This window comes from Sceloporus occidentalis, unplaced genomic scaffold (assembly GCF_023333645.1).
Source record: "Sceloporus occidentalis isolate IW3139 unplaced genomic scaffold, rSceOcc1.0.p SCAF_2, whole genome shotgun sequence".
In the NCBI taxonomy this organism is placed as follows: Eukaryota; Metazoa; Chordata; class Lepidosauria; order Squamata; family Phrynosomatidae; genus Sceloporus; species Sceloporus occidentalis.
Genome location: NW_028316982.1, coordinates 250,666,092 through 250,685,128, shown reverse-complemented (window position 1 = coordinate 250,685,128; position 19,037 = coordinate 250,666,092). Strand labels below are relative to the sequence as shown.

The window sequence follows — 19,037 nt, the reverse complement described above, 5'->3', positions numbered from 1 at the left end:
ACTAATGACAAACTGGACATGCCTACAAATTAAAATAACTATCCACTGGTTCTTCCAGCTCCTGGTGAGGATTCTAGACTTGTGAGTCCTGAAATGTCTATGCAGGTCCATCATTGTTCTCCCTACATACTGCAGGTGGCCTCCTGTCTGTTTGCACTGAATTACGCAAATGTGTTTGCAGGACTGGCAGATGATAGTATGTTCGCATAGTAAGTCCTGATAGTCACTCTGCTCTTAAAAGTGACAGTCACTCTGCCTTCTTGAGACATGTTCAGGTAACACAGCACTTGGAATTACAAGGATATGATCTCAGATTGGTGACGATAGTCTATGTTGAAAGCTGGCGGAACAGACCATTTCCTGAGCAGTTTGACAATCTCTCTGCCTTTGCAAGTTGGAGAATAGCAAGAGAAAGCGGCAGCCAGCTCCAAATAGTCTATTCCATAAATGCCTGGCTGGGGATGGGAGGTAAAAGTTTCCTAAAAGCCAAAGCTCTATAGGAAAACATCTATTTTATGTCGCAAGTGTGCCATAACTGCAAAAATTTGTTGCAAAAATCACAGCAACATATTTATGGGGCTGAAGCACAAAGAAGTGACTTTTATGGGAGACCACGAATGGGAGACTAACCAGGTGCTGTAGGCTATATTTCAGAGGAAGGAACTGGCATAACCACCTCTGAGTATTCTTTGCCTAAGAAAACCTGAGGAAATCACCATAGGACTTGAAGACATATGCACACACTTGGCCAGCCCCTGTCTGCAAAACAGAATGCTTCCCAAACACAGGAATTGGCTCTCTCTGACGTATTGCCAAATCTGATGCTTTAAAGAGGGAGTCAATTTATTTATTGAGAGTATGTATTATTCCAATATATTCTAGTCATGTAAGCCATCTTGATTGCTGCAGCAGAAAGGTGGGTTATAAGAATAAAGTTAATTTATTTATTTATTTATTATTACTATTATTAAACAAATTTAGTAGTCCTGCATGTGCACCCTGAGGGTTGCTGGGCAGAACTGGTTTCCAGAGCCAACAAAATTGCCCATCTCTCCTCTAAACAGACAAATTCTCACCAACTGGAGTCAATGTCTCAAGTATGTACAGTATAAATGGACTGGGAAGCAGAAATTGAATCAAAGAGACACTGTCGAAATGACCTTGAAAGGAACAACTTCGTAGACTGATGAAATGTAATGAGCTGCAACTAAGCTAACCAAGAGGAATAATGCATACGATAGCCAGAATATGAAGGCCTAATTTGCATCTAAATTATATCAATTGTGAAGTCAGGCTTACTTGTAATGTCCAACTTATTAAAGTGAATCCACTGCCCAAAACAGAAAGATTAGATCTTGCAATACTAATAGGAATAAAAGAGGACTTTGGAGCACCAGTTAGCTCCACTGAGATACAGAAGAGAAAATGCAAAGGCCACGCTGGTTTCAGATTAAATTAGCCTTTGGCATAAATCTAATGATGGACATTGGATGCATGGGCATAATAACAAGACAGAGATAATTATTGAAGCTACATTTTAATGGTTGCTAAGCAGGTGTAGTGATCTTACTATGCATTTCTGAGGATAGCTTCAAATTGTTTTTATTTATTTATTTTTGTCCCCCCCCCCCCCACTCCCTTTCTCTTTCTTACCTGCCTTTATGTGAATCAAGGTTTAATTTGAGCCACTTTATACTCCACCATGCTCTTTTGGAATATTAACCTTGGAACAGGTGAAAGAAAAATACAGTACCACCACATTCATGAAGACTGCCTTTTCTGTACAACGAGCTTTCTATATTCTGCATGCATGAATTCAGCCATCCATAGCTTGAGAATATATAAACACTTAAATCCAAAAAGCCAACTTTTATTTTTCCATTTTATATATGGCAGTTTTATGTACAGGTAGAGTCTCCCTTATGCAAAATGCTTGAGACCACAAGTGTTTTGGTTTGCGGAGGTTTTTGGACCTTGGAATATTTGCAAATGCATAATGAGATATCTTGGAGATGGGACCCAAGTCTAAACATGAAGTTAACGTATGTTTCATAAACACTTTATTCACACAGCCTGAAGGTAATTTTATAAATATTATTTTAACTAATTTTGTGCATGAAACAAAGTTTGTGTATACTGAACCATGAGAAAGCAAAGGTGTCACCATCTCAGCCATCCATATGGACCCTTTTGGATTTCAGAATATTTCAGATTTCAGAATTCCAGATAAGTTGAACCCATCATACCATTTTTGGCAGGTTTTTTCAGAGGGAGTTTGCCATTGCCATCCTCTGAGGCTGAGAGAGTATAAATTGTCCAATGTCACCCACTGGTATATAATGGAACTTGAGTATCCATAGATTTTGGTATCCACAGGGGGGCCTGGAATCAAATCTCAGCAGATACCATGGGCCCAATGTACAGTGGGACTGTTGCCGGGCCCCGGGTCCCTTCCGGAGGAGGAGGAGGTGGTCCCATGGGTTCCATAATTCAATGGCACAAACAAAAGTATGCTGCAAGTAACTTTAATAACAGAGCAACAAATGAACAGCAAACCGTTGGCTGGTTCTCTCCACCGAGCCTTGCAAACTTGAAACTGAAAGTCCTCCAAACAAACTCAGAGTCCGGGGTAAGCTCACGTGGCTTAAATCTCCTCGGATTCGATGTCCTCGCAACCGGCTCGGGGTTCTTGTCGAGGGCTAGAAGGGGCTCTCCTCCCTACGGGCCAGCACCTCCCTCGAATATCCCACAACAACCGGGGACCAGGGTGTAACACTGGTCGGGCTTGATAGGGCTCGGGGTCATTCCCAGTAGGATGTGTAGGCCACCACCTTTCAGGCGGGAGACGTCCCTCGGACCGCCTTCCTGGGCCAAATCTTGGGCCTCTAAAGTGTAGCCGGTTAATCTCAGCGGCTAAAGCCTCACTCACCCTCACCTCTATTTCTCCCTCGTACCCTGTATCCTCCGGCCGCCACACAAGTCCCGACGCTCCTCTCTCCTCCTCCCCCTTCTCCTCTGCTACCTCCCCTTTTCTATCCTGGGCCTCCGCCCCTCCCTCTGCTCCTGCCCTGGGCGCAGCTGCTTCATCGCCGACCGGTGCTTCTTCCTGGTTCAAGGCTCCCTCTGGGTCCTCCAGAGCGTCTTCGTTCATGGCGGGACCCCAACCCGACTGTTCCCCCTCCTCCACCCTCTGACAGGGACCTTGTTATTCATTGGGGTTTGTTTACAGGATCCCCTGTGGATAACAAAATCTGTGGATGCTTAAATCCCATTAAAAATAATGGCGGAGCAAAATGGTGTCCCTTATATAAAATGGAAAATCAAGGCTTGCTAGTTGAAATTTATACTTTTAAAATATATATATATTCAAGCTATGGATGTTTGAATCCTTGGATAAGCAGGGCCAACTGTACTACTAAATACTCACAGCCATTGATGCTAACAAGCCTTTCTGCTCTTATTATGCTATTTGTATTCAGATCTGCCAGATAGGGAAGGGGAAAGCAGTACAGCTCATGGCCATATGAAAGACCATCTAAGCTGAGGAACAGTAACAAGAAAAGGACAAATCAAGAGAATGATAGGAGGAAAATACTGTGACATGAGCTAGTGCCCTGTACTGGTTACAGGAAGGGTAAGTGTTCTGTCATTTTCATTATGGTAACCCTATGGCGACCCTATCATGCAGTTTTCTTGACAAGATATGGTCAGAGGAGGTTTACTACTGCCTTCCCCTGAGACTGAGAGCATGTGACTTTGCCCAAGGTCAACTGGTGGGTTTCATGACCGAGCAGGGAATCGAACCCTAGTCTCCAGAGGCGTAGGTGAACACTTAAACCACTATACCACACTGGCTCCTGTAGCATTAAATACAGTAATTAACTAGTGCATTTTTGGCCCCAAAATCTAAATTTAAATCTTTTGCAGAAGGTGCCAGATCGCACTCAGGGATCTAGCAAAATGATGATTGTGGTCGTGGTGGTGATGATGTCTTCCACAAATATGAAACATGAAGTTTGCCTCTTTCTGATCCATAACATTAATATGGCAAAGTAGAGTCAAGAGAGGTGATCATGAGTAAAGACAGTTAGTACAGAGGGAAGAATGTGAAATCTGTATAGACTTTGCAGTTGTTGGGATTTTGATTTACAAAATGAGAAAAGTCTGAAGGGATGTATGTAGTGGCTTAGTGGTTAAGATGCCAGTTCTGACGATCAGAAGGTCGGAAGGTTGGCAGTTCAAGGCCCGAGTGCTGCATGATGGGGTGAGCTCCTGGCACTAGTCCCAGCATCTGCCAACCTAGCAGTTCGAAAGCATGCAAATGCAAGCAGATAAATAGGTACCACTTCGGTGGGAAGGTCATGCTGGCCACATGACCACTAGAGACATTCTCGGATAACATTGGCTCTTCTGTTTAGTAACGATGATGAGCACCACCCCCTACAGTTATAACTAGACATTCATGTCAAGGGACTACTTTTACCTTTACCTTTAAACTTTCTGAGTGCAGAAAAAAATAATTAAAGCACTAATACTCATGGACATGCTTGTTGGAGCTGTAGTTCAACATACTGCCCAGGGTTTGTAAAATAGTCAAAAAAAGTAACTTTTTAAGATCTGGTGCTTTCAAATATTATTTTTCCTGTGTGTGACACTGATCTTATTCTTATTCTCATGTCATGGGTAAACTTGAAGCTCAATTATGTACTTTCTATTTTTTTTTTATGCATTGGAATGCACTGGAACCTGTCCAGTGAGTGTGTGGTGGTAAAAGGTGGTTTAAACATTAGATAGATAGATAGATAGATAGATAGATAGATAGATAGATAGATAGATAGATAGATAAGATATTAAAGATTGACTGTTTTCTGCTCTCCTCATGGGATGAAACTGGTTTTTACCGAATCCTGGCAAAAGTTAATTTTCAATTGTTTCCCAGCTACTGAACCTCATTACAAACGGGAGAATTCAATACAGCTACACTACATGAAAGTCATTCTGCTGTAACTTTTTCTTGGTAAACTTAATCATCCAAATGGAAACTAAAAAAACTTCTGATGCAATTCCACAGAAGACAGGTTTGGAAAAGGGAGGCAAGAGATCCAGCCTCTGTTCTTTCTTTGTGTACATACCAGTCTGCATTTTTTTCACATTATAGAGGAGAGAGAAAAGCAAAAAGACCATGATTTTACCCCAGCATGTCGTATTTCTGCAGTAGCCCATTATATGTATATTACCAAGTTATCAATAGAGACAGAAAGATGCAAAAGAAAATAATTATTAGGGAACCCACAATTTATGAGAGAGACTAATGATGGAAGCTTCAGGACCAAGAGATTACTGCGGTCACTTAGCTATACCTCACAATAACTAACTCCACCTGGTGGAATTAGATCATTTAAGTCCATTGAAATCTGATTGATGCAACTTTTCAGAAAGCTGATGGAGAGAGTAATTCTCAAGCCCAGTCACCAAATGAAATTATGTGGCTCCCTAGAGAAACATCTCAGCTATAACTAATAGCATGAGAGTCTTGAAGAAGCAAATTAAATTCTGGCAAATGCATGCAAACACAGCAAGGAAGATGACAGCATGAAGCCAGAGAGCAAGCACACGGCAGAAATTCCCCTGCTTCACTTGTTCTGAGTCAGAACTTTAACATTTCTTTCACGTAGTGTTTTGCTTTCCCTCACAGAGAGTCACACCACCTTGGGGAGAAGGAGGGAGGCGCTGTGTCTAAAACAAGAAGCCCATCTTTTATTGGGAAAAAAGAAGAATACCCAGCAGGCTCCATATTCTCCTATCTTTTGTTGCCTGCTGTTTTGAGCCCTTTATCTCCAAGGTATTTTACTTTTTCAGTTGCTAATAAAACAACATTTTGATTGAGAGACAATTAGAGAGGCTCCTAAGAGCAAGTCCCATCTTTTCTATGGTTGGTGCAAGAACATCCGTCACTAGCATCCATTGCAAGGAACTATAATGTTTTGGTTGATTTCCCATGATCTGCTTTTTAAAAATGTGTGGCTAGACTCAAACCACCCCCAGGCTGTGAAGTTAGGTGTCAAATGTTGCCACAAAACTAGTGTCACGTTGGGATTGTTGGGCCAAGACCCATGATTCAGGAGGGGTCCTGTGGTGTAATGGTTTGATTGTTGGAGTATGACTCTGGAGACCAGGGTTTGAATCCCAGTTCAACTATGTAAACCCCCAAGTGATCTTAGGCAAGTCACACACTCCCAGCTTCAGAAGATGGCAGTGGCAAATCCTCTTCTCTGAAGGAACGTGCAAAGAAAGACCCATGATAGATTCACCTTAGGGTGGCCATAAATCCGAAATGACTTGAAGGCACATGACAACAATAACAACAACCCATTGCTAAGCCATGATAACTCCTAGCCCTGCGGCTTCTTTTCCTCTTTGCTGTTGGTACCCATTCAGCCACCTTTTCTTCAAGTGAATGAACAGTGAGAAGAGATGTTAAGGAACAATAAAGTTTTCACATGTTGTCTCTTTCCCAATTTGTGTAGAACATTATATATCAGAGGTGGACAAGTGCATACAGGGCAGGGGCCATTTTTCTTTCCTGTGCCTATCTGACAACCCACATCAGCATATTTCGGCACATCCAAAGTCATACAATGCCACTTCAAGATGGGATTTTGACAAATTTATGGCTGTTTTTTCTTTGTTTGGTGTGTTTTGGGGAGGTTTTGGGGGGCTTTGGGGAATTAGGGCAAATAACTGCATTTTTAGAGGGTTTAGGGAGATTTGGGTTGATGCAGGGGTAACATTTTTCTCTGAAATTGGTCCCATTTTTATTTTAATGGTCAGATCTGGAGGCTTTGAGAGGCTTCTGGGGGAAGGTCTCAAGAGTCATATGCATCCTATAAGCCACAATTTGCACACCCCACTATGGGTCATAACCAGTATTTTGAAGTAAAATAACAGGTGGCCAGAAGAGCTATCAAAATAAATAGGTTGCATGCTCCTATAACCAATGCCAATCAACATTCTGGCAGCAGTAATTTGGACCACTCTGAAAACCCAGTTCAAAGACAGGAACAAAACCACATGGGATATAACTATAGTATATCTCACTATGGACAGGAAAAAGGTGCAGTTGATGCACACGTGTTAACCATGCAAATACATTCCAAACACCACTCAAAATTTTGGTTTTTGTTTGCCTTCAAGTCCTTTCCAATTTATGATGACACTAAGGTGAGTCTATCATGGGATTTTCTTAGCAGATTTCTCCAGAGAGGGTTTGCCACTGCCATCCTCTGAGGCTGAGAGAGTGTGATTTGCCCAAATCCACCCAGTGGGTTTGCATGGCTGAGCTGTGATTTAAACCCTGGTATCCAAAATCATAGTTCAACACTCAAACCATGGCACTGGCTCTCAAAAACCTAGGCATCCAGATTCACGAATGAATCCAGGAGTACACGCAAATAGATTTTTCAGAAGCAGAGTAACCCCATTTGATACAGGTTCAACTATTCCCTGATCTCCTTTTTGGTCAACTAGGAGCACATCTATCTTTTCTGGAATAAGTTTCATTTGATCTCATCCAGTCTATTACTGACATGAGACAGTGGTTCAGAACTCAAATAACTTCCTTGGAGTTAGATGGAAAGAAGAAAGCATTTCTTCTGCCAAACCTTTGTCTGCCAAAATTCCTTCAGGTACTGCCCCACTAATGTCATTATTTTCAGATCCCTACAAAACCAAGGAATCAGTTTGGCTGTACTCCACAGGTGGGGATGCTGAACAACAATTGTAACCACTGTCCTGGCTGGGTTTCCCTATTTCAGAGGTCTATGAGGATTTACCATTAGCATGAACTCCCATTAATCAGTCTAATCTCTTCTGAAAGCCATCTAGGCCTGTGGACCTCACCATGCTGTGTGTGACAAGAAAGTCTCTAAGATAACTGTATGTTATAGACAGCATTTGATTTTAGCCGAACAGCCAAGAAACAATCTGCCTACAATCTTTGCAGCTGGAACCACATGGCAAATATTATCACACCAGTTACAATTTGATCTACTGTATTTTCGGGTGTATAAGACTACTTTTTAACCCAGGAAAATCTTCTCAAAAGTCAGGGGTCGTCTTATACGCTGGGTGTCATCTTATAGGGCAGGTGCTGAAACCTCTAAGTTGAACTGGAGAATCTGCAGTCACCACATATGGTGGGGGAGAGCTCAAAAACTGCCACGGCCACATCCCCACCATATGTGGCGACCATATGAAAGCAGCAAGGGTGGCGCTGTACAAGTACAGTAGAAGAAAATCCACTCATCAGGATTTGTGGAAAGAAGTGACTTAACGCGATCCCGATGACGAGGTGAGGGGGCGCCTCACCGGGAAGGTGTAAGTGAAGGGCGGAGCAAGCTGCAGGCGTCTGGGACACCCGGGATATGAAAAAAAGAGCCGTGTTTGTGCTACCGCTCTGATAATCTTGGAGACAGGGAGGGCTGGGCAGGCAGGGAGAGCTGACCAATCCAAGCAGGCTTTGTATACAAGAAGTTTTCCTGCTAAGTACCTGCATGTCATAAGCATTTGAATTAAAATTACCATATTGAAATCAAATCTGATGGGTTTTTTTAATTTTTATTTGGTGTACGTTGGAAGAGGGGTAGTCTTATATAGCAAGTATATCCCAAACTCTATTTTTTAACTGGAAAAGTTGGGGGTTGTCTTATACACCCAGTCGTCTTATATGCCGAAAAATATGGTATATGCCCATGCTAAACTGACCCTATGGGGAAATCTCAAATTAAAGATGGGGAAAGGAAAAATTTCTATGGTAGATGTGGGCAGATAATGAGATTTCTACTTTAAGCCAATTATTAGGTGTTGATAATGCATTTCTGTCCTTCTCAAGTTTGCAAGATCAATTTAATTTACCTTCAGCAGCTCAATGACAATACTTATAATTACAATACTTATTACAATCTAGATTTTGCCCTGCAGCTCTCTGTGCATTAGAAACTTCTTTAATTTTAGACATACTTATTGAGTCTGACTGAATACTTAAGCCGACAATCTATATATAAAAAATGTTTATTACCCACAAAAAGATATACAAGATTTACAGTAGGAATTGAATATGGAATTAGTCTGCCCTATTTTGGCCAATCAATGATCAGCAGATTTAACATCTATATCAAGTATGATAGATTTCTCAATATGTCTTGTACTACAGAAACTGCCATTCCAAGCATATTGGTCACAGCATCTTTTAAATAAAGGCTTATCTGAATTAGCTCACTGCTGGAGGTGTAATACTGTTAATGCTTATTTAATCCATAGGTTTTGAAAATGCCTCGTATTTACCTTATTCTGGGGGGAAGTAGTTACACAAATAAATTTGGTACTGGAAATGTCTCTGATATTCTATGACACATATTTCTTTAAACTATTTACCTATGTACTGAAACTTAACACATGGTCAGCAGAAATGGATCTTTTGTCCCCTCTTGACTGCTAAAAGACTGATACACCAATATTGGAAAGATGGCATATCCCCACCTGTGATCAAATGGATAGAAGATTTAACAACACCTGGAGCATCTGAAAGAGCGATGTATCAATGTAATTTAAAAATAGACTTATATTTGGTTTGCTTTTATTGAAATTTATAAGCAATTATTTTTATTCTTTCATCACCTTATTCCTATAATGTTAGAACATCACAATATGTAACTGACAGCCTTGTAATAGAATTTTACTTTGCATAATAAAAATGTTAAAAATAAAAAAAATGCAAAGAAAGACTTTTTTCTGGTCTGCCACAAATCTGCTGTACATCTGTCTAACTGGTTGGCAGTGAGTTCAAGTACTATGTGAGAGAAGAAAATTATGCTCCGTTACTACTTAATAACCTCTTATCATGTTCCCTCTCTGTCATTATTTTCTGCACATGAAAACACCATAATAGTTCCTTGTACAAAAGGTGCTCCAACCACAATAATTTGAGTGTTCTTTGCTTTGTATGGTTTCCTTCTGACACCGAATGTACACAGTACAGTGACTAGATTAAGCTCCACTGGTTTCAGTCAGTTCAGTGAGTATACTCTAAATATGATCAAATCTGGAATCAACCAATTACTTTAATATGCAATGTTTTAAACAGGCTCTAGGATTTTTAGACTGAAACTAGTATAAAGATGTCTTAAATTTATTGTGATTTGTTCTTGGTTTCTATTATATCCATTATAGAAAACTAGAGGATATATGTGGATCCTTTCCATGTATCTAGATTTTTCCACCACAGTACTACCACAAAGTGCAGGTTCTGTAATTTTTATAGTTCAGGACATGGATGTATTCTGTGGTTTCATTATAGTTTTGGAAAGAGTCCTTGCAACATTGTTTTTAGTGGGTCCAGTTATGTTGTTAGCTTTGGAGAGAAGTCAACACTCCTTCAGAAAGCATCCAAACTTTAGTATAGATTATATGGTAGAGAGCAATCCCATATAATCCTGGGATTCCACAGGAATCCTAGTTAAAGCAGTAAATTGTCAGGTCCTTTTGAGTTTCAGTAATGTTTCTGCTTGCTTTTCCAGCACCAGGACATTGCCTGCTTGCACAAAGGAAGAAACATTACTGCAAGACTGCTACTGATTCAATCAGAGCTTGGAAATAATTTGTTGAATATGAATTTCAAGTACAGGTCAACCACCAGCATCTGAGTAACTATTCTTGGTTACTTTAATTCATTACTGACCTGCACTACATGATATTCTTATTTTTGTTTTTTTAATGTTTAGTCCCAACAACACTACAGAACTGCAGTTTTTATCTTCTTAAAATTTCCCATAAATGATAAAATATGATAACAGAATACCTATAAACATATAAATGTCCTTCTCAGACAAGGTGGGACTCACTGATAGGATGTCAGTTTTGTGAGTGACAGACAGGGCATCAGATATTAAAAACTGAGTACCGCTGTATTAGAACATGAGGATGCACGCAGGGACTCTATTTTTTTAAAATCTCTGTAGCTCTTTTGGAGATCATAGGTGCATTTCTTGTTATTGTTATCTGCCTTTGAGTCAATTTTGACTCATGGCAACTCTATGAATGAGACACCTCCAAGAACCCTATCCTCCATTTCTCTGCTTAGTTCCTGCATGCTCATGCCCATATTCTCCTCAATTGACTCAATCCATCTCGCATGTGGTCTTCCTCGCCTTCTTCTACCTTCTACCTTTCCAAGCATTGTTGTCTTTTCCAGTGAGCCATACTTTCTCATTATATGGCCGAAGTACATCAACCTCAATTTGATCGTCTTTGTTTCTAATGAGATCTCTGGCTTGATCTGTTCCAAGACCCATCTAATTGTCTTTTTGGCTGTCCATGGTATCTTCAGCATCACATCTCAAATGAGTTGATTTTTCTTCTGTCTGCTTCCTTCACTGTTCAGCTCTTGGATCCATACATGGTAATGAGAAAAACAATGGCTTGGATAATTCTTATTTTTGTGCTCAGATGTATATCTTTACTCTTCAGTAGGTTTTCAAAGGTGCAGAAATAAAAGCGTGGCTAGTTAGAGGCAGAAGCCATTGGTGAACATCTACTTGCAATATAATGGGATCCAGCAGGAGTGGTCACATTTTGCCCACTGCAGCCATATATGTGCCTCTCAAAACTGGGCTCTGGGGGGCTAAGATTGTGGAGCAGTGGAGGGAGGACTTCAGGAGAAGGAGAAAGTTCTGAAAGCTTGCAAGTGAAGTATTAGATTAACTGCAATATTAATGTGGAGCATGAACCATGTAACCTCCTGCTTGCAATCTGAAAGGGTACAAAAGTGAGTCCCATCACTTCATCTTGCATAACTGTCATGACAACTCCACTCAAAGATGTCTAAAAAGGAGGGATAATTTGGTCAACCATCCTGCCTGCTAGTCTATACCAATTGGTAAACCATTGTTTTGTATTCACTGTCACTGTTCTATTGCTATTCTCCACCGCAGAAAATCAATGGCTTTTCAGTACAAATTGCCCCCACCCCTCCCACTCCCTTCTCCTTTATATAAACAGTCTGCACATTATAAAAATGTTCAACCCTTTGAAAGGTTTATTATTATTATCATAATAATTGGCAGACACATCTATCCCTGTTCTTTCTATTCACTTATAAAATTTACGTTGCTATTAAAAACCCTGTCTGGAATTATAATGCATCTGCTTCTAGCAATTTATTTTAAACTACACAGATTCAGAGGTAGACGTGTTTATGTTTGAATGTTGTAGCTTGAAAATAATTATTAGTTCATTGGAGATGTTAACCCCATTGTTGACTCCAGTGCCTGAATTATAATATGTTGGAGAGAAAAATCTGAAAATCTTAATGTTGTAAAGAGGGACATTTTAAAATAAAATTCCCGGAATTTTCCTTGTTCCTTCCAGAAGCCTTTGCAATCTATGTGAGATTACAACTTTCTTTGTGGTGGTTTAAAAAGGGTTCCAAACTGTCTTTAAGATAACATTTTACTGTTCTTAGGATCAACCAGCTGAGGCTGTGATAGAAACCTGGTGTATTATTATTATTATTATTAAGTTTTATTTATAGAGTTGTAAATTTATACAGTGGTGTACATACAATCAATTAAAATAGATAAAATAAACCTGCGTATGGCGTACATTCAACAAAAATAATTAAATATAATACATATTAGTACATGTTAACATTCAATAAAATAAGGCAAACAAATTAAAATAACATCAGGTAACTAGTACTCTCATCTTGGCACTACTCTGTGTTAGTGTGATTGTATGTATGCTCCTGTGAGGCAAGAGGCTATGCTGATAGTAGCACTGCTATTAGTAGGGTTTCTCATATCAGACAGGTTTGTGCTGAGGAGCAAGAAGGAGCTTACTGCATGAACTTTAAAACTGGCTCCAGCTTCCTGGGCTGGAGCCAGGACACGGGATGGAGGCGGGGATTATCACATACTAAATTGCTGCCTAATCGCTGCCCCCCATCAGCCCGGGTCCAAGCCAGGTCCTACCCCCCACTCCGCCAGCACTTTTTAGAAGTCAGTAGCCTCCATCCCGTGTCCCAGCTCCAGCCCAGAAGGCTGGAGCCCATTTTAAAGTTCATGCGATAAGCTCCTAAAATGGCATCCACATTGGAGAAATAATCCATGTTGACAGCACTTTAACTGCCATGGCTCAATGCTGTGGAATTCTGAGAACTGTAGTTTTGTGAGACATTTAGCTTTCTCTGTCAGAGAGCTCTGGTGCTACAACAAACTACAATTCTCAGAATTTCATAGCACTGAGCCATGGCAGTTAAAGTGATGTCAAACTGGATTATTTCTGCAGTGCGGATGCAGTCTAAAGAGAGATTGTCATACAAATCATAATAGACTCATAGAATCATAGAGTTGGAAGAGACCACAAGGGTCACCAAGTTCAACCCTTCTACCATGCAGAAATACACAATCAAAGCACTCCTGACAGATGGCCATCCAGCCTCTGTTTAAAAATTTCCAAAGAAGGAGACTCTACCACTCTTCAAGGTAATGTGTTCTGATGTTGAACAGCTCTTACCAACACGAAGTTCTTCCTAAGGTTTAGGTGGAATCTTTTTCTGTAGCTTGAATCCATTGTTCCATGTCCTAATCTGTGGAGTAGCAGAAAACAAGGATGCTCCATCCTCAATATGACACCCTTTTAAATATTTAAACATGGCTATCATGTCACCCCTTAACCTCTTTTCAAGGCTAAAGATACCCAATCTCATTAGCTGACCAAAATTTCAGTCCTTGACTCTGATGTGGAAGAACTGTTTGACACACTAGTTCGAGTCATGTTTACACAGTAGAGTATATTCCACTATGAAGTCGAAGGCTTTCATGGTCGGCATCCATAGTTTTTTGTGGGTTTTTTGGGCTGTGTGACCACGTTCTAGAAGAGTTTATTCCTGACATTTCACCAGCAGGTGTGGCTGGCATCTTCTAAGATGCCAGCCACAGATGCTGGCGAAAAGTCAGGAATAAACTCTTCTAGAACATGGTCACATAGCCTGAAAAACCCACAAAAAACTATATTCCACTATGTTTAATGAAGATTATGCCATAAATTGATAGGTGACTCATACAGATACACACACACACAGAGGGAGGGGAAAGCAATCATGAAGAGGGATCCAGCCTAAATTGCCTTGCAGATTCACCAACAATGAGGAAAAACCTCAAACTTAGAAAACTTACTTTTTAAAAAGAAAAAAAATTACATCTCCCAGAATCTCCTAGCCACTAACTAGTGGTTTCAGGGAGTTGTAATCCACAAGGTAAACTTTCCAAGGTCTAAAAGGCTTTATATATTTGATGTCAGTCAAACAAGAAATAGCAACACCAGATGCTATCTTGCAAGACACTCAACCTCAAATTAATAATTCTGAGAAAGCTGAAAATAAATGGACAAAATGAAAATCTATATTCTGACAATGGAATGTGCCTCATTTACCCAGAAAGTCCCTACAAACCACCCACTATCAGCTCCTGTTCCAATCTAGGTTATTCAAGAAATACTTAAATGCCTTAAAGGCATCCAATCATGGACATATGCAGGGTCATCCCTGGTTAGTACTTGGATGGGAGACCACCAACAAATACCAGGTTCTGTAAGATATATAGTTGGTGCTCCATATTTGCAGCTCTGACTTTTACAAACAGCTTCATTTATATACCGCTTCATACTGAACTAACAGTATCTAAGCAGTTTACAACTGTAATCTCTTTTAGAGGTCTGATTATTCACTGATCTGATTATTGATACGTTATCTCTAGGAATCTCTAGGTCCTCCAGTGTGTGACTCCATGGTCAACATCCACCAGAAGTCGCACTGGAGAACCTAGAGAGGACACTTCTCCAGGTATTTGTAGATCCTCCAGCACAATTCTATGGTCACCTCCAGGCAGATGTTGACCATAGACCTGTGCTGGATGACCTACAAATTCCTAGAGAGGTCTTCCCTCAGGTTAAAAAAAAAGGGGGGGGGGAGGTTATTTGTGGTTTTTCCACTTTCACAAGTCCTGTGCCCCGATCCCAGTGAATGTGGAGGGCCCAATGGATTTCGGAGGAAGGAACTAGTAAACACACCTCTGAGTATTTCTTGCCTAAGAAAACCCTATAAAATTCATGGGGTCACCATAAGTCAACAGGTGTCTTGAAGACACATACATAAACAAACCTGGAGAAAACTTTTGCCTGCAAAGAAAAAGACAATAATCTTTAGAATTGCTCTCTTCCTCCTGAGTGCTAGATTACTAAAACTCAGCCAGAGTTCTGTCTTTGATGACTTACAATAGGAAGTCATCTCAGGGCAGTTCCACTCAAATAGTATGAATACCATTAATAAACACTCTTTCCCTGATAAACTTCTGATGAGAGGAGAAGTAGTCTGTTACTGTAAAACTTTTTTTTTATTTGCTCACAATTTGCCAAGGATTTACAGTTTCTAAGAATACCAGAAAAGACCACACAAAGGGAACAAAAGCAAAGTTTGTGAATGGAGAACCTGTGTTTTTATTCTCTTTACGATTTAAGCAGATATGAAAACTGCCAATTCCCACCAGGCTAGCAACATAACAAGGCTTGTTGAGGAACTGCATCAGTGGTTAGGCTGGTAAGGACTGAATGGAACCTCAATCCAACATTATTTGGAAAGCCCATCTTTACCTGCCTCTGGTTTAAAGAAAGGGTGACAAATTCATAGTTCCTTGAGCTACGTATATCTGACTTAAAAGGATTACAGTCATGCTTCATTGTTTCTCTTATTCCACACTGCAGTTTGACCCACAAGAAACAGCCTGGAATGAATTAGAGCCAGGACTAAAGAGTAATCAGAAAACAAAAGCGAACCAAAAAGAAAAAGATAAGATTATAAATCCTTGATTATTACATCATCACACGCAAGGACAAATAATTACTGTAGTATTTCTCACCACTACATGAGAAAATGAATATTTTTGTACAGGATTCTCCCCATATTCAAGCATCCTGAAGTGTAACAGAGAATGTTTTATTCACAGAAAATCATAACCTTTTTTGGCACAAAATCCCCCACATTTCCAGTTCAGAAAACACTGCTTCTTTTAAAGGAAACGTATTTTCTATGTAAAAAATGTGGGTTTCATGGGGGGGGGGGGGATTCTCTGCACAGAAAAATCCTGTGGAACATTCTGGGATGTTTGCATACTGGAAGAAAAGTGCACAAAATTCTTGCTGCTCTATTATTCTTCCAAATGGGGCTTCCAGACCATCTGGAAACCTATTTTCAACTATGAATAATATAGAATATTCTTTCCATCTCTACAAGGGGGAAAAAAAACAGCAACCACATATAGAGTACAAATCCAATGGTAGGAGTGGAGAATGAGGATGTGCCCAGAAGACACATCATATTTAAACCATGGAAACCATCACCAAAAGATGTAGTGATGGGTCCCTATATCTGGGTGACTTCAAAGGAGGAGTAGATGTATTCATAGCAGATAAGGGGATCAATTGCTCCTAACTGTACTGAATATATCTTTCTTCCATTACCAGAAGCAGTATGCTATTTATTATCAGTTGCTGGGGAGCATGAGCAGGAGGCTGTTCCACTCCTGTGTTGTTTGTGGATTCCCATAGGCATCTGGTTAGCCACTGTGAAATCTGAAAGTTGGACTAGGTAGGCCTTTGGTGTCATCCAACCTTTCTTACATTCTTATCCAAAAAAACACTGCCAGAGAACAAGACAGGAATCAGAAGAGATATCAAGATCAAAAATGTAAGACACCCTAGATTTCAAGCAGATCTTGTTCAAACAAGCTCAGATGAAAGGGAAATTCCCAGTCCATAAGGAATTTAAAATTAAATTACTAATCCATCTGAGTGGGCAGGGTCAGTCTGGAAGGCTTTTTACAAAGCAAGTCACCTCCTTACAGCTCATGGTCTGAGCTGGGGGGGTGCAACTCGCTTCAATGTTTTGGGGTGCATTACCCCCACTTTTATCAAACCACAGGCGCTTCATGAATCACAACATGTGAGGTTCACAAAGCTCCAGACATGAAAGCAAGTCTCCTCAACCCCTTGAAATCTACCTAATGTTACCTCTAGTGTGGGATAAACATCTTGCCCAATTTGTACCATCATCAATATTGTTTCTAGAAGTTGGCAGAAAGACAGAGTTATCTCTGTGCCGTTATGTCTAATTCCCTGGCCACGATTTGAACAAACATTTTCCAAAGCAAAACAGCTCTTATTGTTCAGTAGTACTGATTTATTACTATACAGCCCTACCATGCATTAGTTGTTTGAACTGGCAGCAATAAACAATCCTGGCCCTTAGGCCATGGTTTGGAGGACAGAATGGACCCTGGAGATACCAAAATGGGTCACATTTAATGTAGATATTACTCTGCTTCTTCCACTCCAAGCTGGCATTTTAAGCCACAACCATAAAAAGTGTTCCAAAGCGGAAATAGCTGTCCTGGGGTTTTAATCTTCAAGAACAGCCTGAAAAAAAAACATCTCTTTGTGCTTAGTGCTATCATCATTTTCCTCACTTCTCCAAAGATGATTACCTACAGCTTTCTCCAGGCAGATAGCATTATGGGGCAATAAATCTAACATGAATCCCAGCACAGTCAACCAAACTGGCAAGGTTCATAATGGCCAGATTTATTTGGTTAAAATGCAGGGTAGCAATTTTAAGATACACTCAAGAGGGAAAGCTTGAAAGGCATTTGAAATAGGCAAACTGGTGTGGGTTAGCACCCCATGATAGGTGGGAAATCCCTGGCAGGGAACAGTTAGCATACTAGGTTCAAAAAGCAACCATTAATCATAGTTTCCTGATTTAGTGTCAGGATCACTGCGAGTATATTTTGTACAATGGAAACACCTTCCAATGGGGGAGCAGGAGTGGGTAGATTCCGCTCCCATGTTGCTACAAATATTTAATGCACGCTACCCTGAGAAACCTTCACCAGAATAATTCTGAATACTGGACTAATATCCAATATATTGTGTTGGTTTCTGGGAAAATGAAAAAGGGAGGGGAAATTTAGTTGGGGGGGGGGGGGCAGAATACCAGGATCATAGTTGCTCCCATGCTTGGTAATGTACAATCAGCCCTCTTTATCCACGGATTCTTTATCCACCAATTCAACTATCCATGACTTGAATATATTTTTTAAAAATACACATTCCAGAAAGTCAACCTTGATTTTGCCATTTTATATAAGGGGCATCATTTTACTGCCCCATTGTAATTAATGAGACTTGAGCAACTATAGTTAACCAGTACATGTCATTTAGATGTCATAACCAATTATGGCTGGTGCCAAAGTGCTAAGTGAAAATGAAGCTGCAAATGAGAGGGAGGAGGACAAGCATAACCCAACCCAAAACTTCAAATTGGGATGTAGCCACACTACAGAATTAAAGTAGTTTGACACCACGTTAACTGCCTCCTTAAAGACCTTACGCAAGGTGGGAAAAAAGAAGGAAGGAAGGAAGGAAGGAAGGAAGGAAGGAAGGAAGGATAAAAGAAAGCTTTCCATATAGGAAGAATGCCAGGAACAACCTTAACAAGATATTTGTATGTAGAGAGATCTTGTAGCACCTTTGAAACTAACTGAAATAACGAAGTTGGCAGCATGAGTGTTCGTAGACGTAAATCTACTTCCCCAAATGCATCTGAGAAAGCAGACATAAGTCTATGAAAGCTCATGATGCCAACTTCTTTCTTTCAATTAGTCTCAAAGGTACTACAAGATCTTTCTACATACTGGTTATACAGACTAACAGGGCTATATTTTTGAATTCTCTAGCACTTAACAGGATATTGTCCTTCGATTACATACACATCTAGCACCATGGGCAGGTATTACAGGGCACCTACTAAGAGTGCTCACTCACAAGATTGCCTACAGGCAAGATACTCCTGGCCCTAATCTAATCTCCTCTTCAAACGAAATATATTTATTTATAACACTCTTTTCACCAGTAATGTGGAAGAAAATGAC

The 19,037-nt window shown here is 40.2% G+C and overlaps 1 protein-coding gene across 3 annotated transcripts in view; it reads right to left on the bottom strand.

The window, feature by feature from the left end:
- The window catches only part of ALKBH8 (alkB homolog 8, tRNA methyltransferase), a 90,811-nt gene that overhangs the window by 13,039 nt on the left and 58,735 nt on the right, over window positions 1-19,037 (bottom strand). The window lies entirely within an intron of this gene.